We start from the raw sequence: 3,600 nt of genomic DNA on the forward strand, positions 1-3,600 counted from the left end.
CCGGTGCGCGGCGCGGCGGGCGCGGCGGGCGGCGGGCGGCCCCCGGCGGGGGGCGCGGGCATGGGGCGGCGCGGCGCGGAGCCCGGCGCGGCGGCGGCGGCGGCTTCGCTGCAGGGGCCGCGGCTCTGAGTCATCCCCCGGCGGGGCTGCCCGCCCGGCTGGCGGCGGCGCCCCGGGGCCGCCGGCCTCGCCCGCCCGCCCTCAGCCCGACGCCCCGCGGCCCCGGGACCGTGGGCTGCTGCGGCGCGGCCTCGCCGGCGCGCCCCGGCCGGCTGGCTCTGGCCATGCGGGGCGGCGGCGGCGGCGGCGGCCCCGCCGCGGGGGAGACCGACCGCCGCGGGGAGGCGGAGGCGGAGGCTGGGGCTCCGCGCGGCGCCCGGTCGACGGAGGGCGGGAGCGTGCGGCGCAGCCCCCGGGGAGCCGCATCCCCGGCGGGAAGGCTCCCCCGGCCCCGCTGCCGCCGCCCGCCCGCCCGGGCCGGGGCGCCGCCGCCGGTGCCGCGCCCCCGGGGTGCCGCCGCGCCCGGCCGGGGGAGGGACGGGGCGGGGCGGCCCTGCCCGGCCCTGCCCGCCGCTGCCCGGGTCGCCGCTCCTCACCGCGGCACCGGACGGCTGCCGGCCCCGCGGGCACGCCCGGGGAGGGGGGACGCGGCAAAGGCGGCTGCCCCCCCGCCATGTGTGCGCTGCGCCTTGCCGTTGCGGAGGTTGCTTAGCTTTAAAGCCTCTTCTCTATGCCCGGTGCCAGGAGAGGGGGTTTTGAGGGAGCTGCCGGTGGTCGGTGGAGCACTAATGAATTAACTTCGGCCATTTCTAGGCGCACGAATTGTTGGTTCTGATCTGACTCCAGTTTCTGGGCTGCACAAAGTGAGACCCAAGAAAATGATACATTTTGGTTGCGGTGCCAAATGCTCATTCAATCTTAGCTAGTGTCTGAAAGGTGATGTTTTTCCCTAAGCCGGTGGATTCTGTCTTCGCTGTTTGGCTTAGAACAAACACTGTAGCCTTTCTTATCCGTTAGGCTGCAGTAAGAACTGCAGTCCTTTCCTGAGAGGCTTGTAGTAAATAATAACATTAGTTGGTTTTTTTTTTGAAAAGAGAATTCACACCGATAAAGTATTGCAAAGAGGATGGGAGTGATGCCAGTCCTGCAAACGTGTGTGCAGGGGACGATAACGTGTAGGAAAGATCTGGGCTTGGAAGAGCAAACACTCCCCGCAGTCTGCAACTGCCAATGTCAGTCTCACCTGGATGCGAGTTTGTTCCCTGGTTGATGGGGTTTTTTAACCTAGGTTTTATATTTTTTATGCAGGAAAATCCTGGCTGCCTCTAGGTAGCTACTTGATGCCTTTTAGCAAATGGATATTTACCGTCGCTAGGACTTCTCCATAGCTGTTCTTCACACATTTATTTCTTATCTTGGATCTGAGAGATTTTGCTGTGCCCTGAGATTTCATGTTACTGGCAGTTATCTTCTGGCTGCATCCGTAACGGGAGAATTTCCTCCCTTCCTAACAGACTGTTCATACTCACCAGGTGAAGAAAACGGCTTGGGTTTGCACGTATGCTTCCTAGGAAAAGACCACAGATAAAATGCAACAACTTAGTTTACAAAATACTCGAATATCATGTTTTGATAGCCACTAACACGCTTAAACTTTGCTTTTTGCCGTTATTGCTTTTGTGCTAAAGCATTTTGTTCAGTAGAGGTGGAAGGAAAGTGTCCAGAAGTATCAAAGAAGATTTCCAATCTCTTGTTGCGCTCAAGGCGACCAATACCACATGCAACCCTTAAGAAAAAAAGTGGCTCCTATTTCAAAGTGTCAGTTGTGTCCCATTATAAATACTAAAGCCAAATAAAAATAAAATAATTAAACCAATAAATCACAAACCCAATAGCTGTGGGAAGTAATAATAGATCTCAAGGACAAAAGAAGCAGAAAAAAAATGGGAAAGTATATCAGACCTAATCAAAAGCCCATCGAAACGAGTGGGAAGTCTCCCATGGATAGTCAAGGGCTTCATGTAATGGGTCAGATATGGGCCATTTCGTGCCAATGGCTGTAGTTAGAAATAGTTTCCACCCCGGTAATCCAGGAGTGATTATGTGCAATCCACTGTGTCAGATGCTGTAAATCTAAGCTAATTTACCTGAATACATGGGAATTATGTTGCTGCAGCTGGATATTGAGGTTTGGATTCCTGGTATTTTTGTGTTTGCAGGGGAAATAAGACTGTTCCTTTTTTTTTCCTCTGTTGAAAACACTAAAAAATGAGGGTCCAGTTCTCTGGACTGCTCAGCAATTTGACCTACTGTGAAAGGCCAATGATGTTTTTAGTGGGAAGACGGTTAGAAAAGTTTGTGTAACTCATATTCTCACCATGCCATGCATTGTCCCCTCTTGAGTGATGGCTGCGCCATAGATGGAGACTGAAAAATTGGCTATTTCCTTGGGTGACAGGACTGAATCTTTTCCAAGCAGTAGAAGCTGACTGACTCGAGTCTGCGGTGACCTTTCTGGAGATGTCCTGCCTATGAAAGGACGCCGCTGGTGAGATGCCAATTAGCTTGAAGAGCCACATAACAGATAGGAAAGCATACCGGTAACTTTCCACGAAGAAAAAAAGCTAAGCTGAAGCAGCAAGGAACGTGGTTTAGCTGCTTCCGCATGGACAAGACAATATTTCAAGCATCACCGAATCATGGTTTCTAAGAATTAGAGCTGTTGACAGATTTTCAAAATGTTTTGACAACTCATTTCACTAAGATTTTTTTACTTAGAGTCTTGAAAATTTGTCACCGTTTTGCAAAAATACTCCTTTTTTTTGGTCATAAAGCTAGGGGGAAAAAAAAGAAATGTCCATCTATTTTTTTCATTAAAGTCTTGCTGAAAATGTATGGTTCTTTCCAAAGTAACTAACTCCTGGAAAAACTCCATTAGCTGGATACAAATCCTCCACAGCTACAGGACTTTGGCTTAAAGGAAGGTCACGGTTTTGGTTAATCTGATCCAGGTACCAGAGTTTGGTTGAGGGAACGTCCCGAAGCTGCTGCTGTGTCTCTGCTTAGGGGAAAACTCCTAAAGGCAGTCGTTTGGTTAAATGAATGATGTTTTTATGAATTTGCTTGATTAATTGAATCAAATCTCCAGGCATTTGGCAAAAACATCACTGTCTTTAAAACCATTTGCCTAGGATGTTTTTCAAAAGCTGATGGTCCACTGTAAATTGGCTTTTGTGCTAAAATTGGACCCCTGCGCTGTGGGCGCATTGTATGCACGGTGCCAGCCATCTTGTTTGCCAGGAGGCTGGTGTTTGTGAAAGCAGTTATTTTAATAATCAAACAGTGATGTTAAAATTATTAGCTTGTTTTTTTAGAGTGAAGCTTGTGCAAAGAAATGAGATGCATTCATTAAATGTTTAATTAAACCATTGTCTGAAAATAGGTCGTAACACTGAACATCATGTCTCATTATTAAAGAATAAAGTTTAATATGGTATTTTAAAACTTAAACAGCCCAGTTACTGTTATTCCTTTCAAGGGAACAAATCTTTTTTTTCTTTTGTGGGTAAAATCCTTAAATTCTCAACCATGGTTTGACCG

This window comes from Ciconia boyciana, chromosome 3, assembly GCF_034638445.1.
Source record: "Ciconia boyciana chromosome 3, ASM3463844v1, whole genome shotgun sequence".
Taxonomy (NCBI): Eukaryota; Metazoa; Chordata; class Aves; order Ciconiiformes; family Ciconiidae; genus Ciconia; species Ciconia boyciana.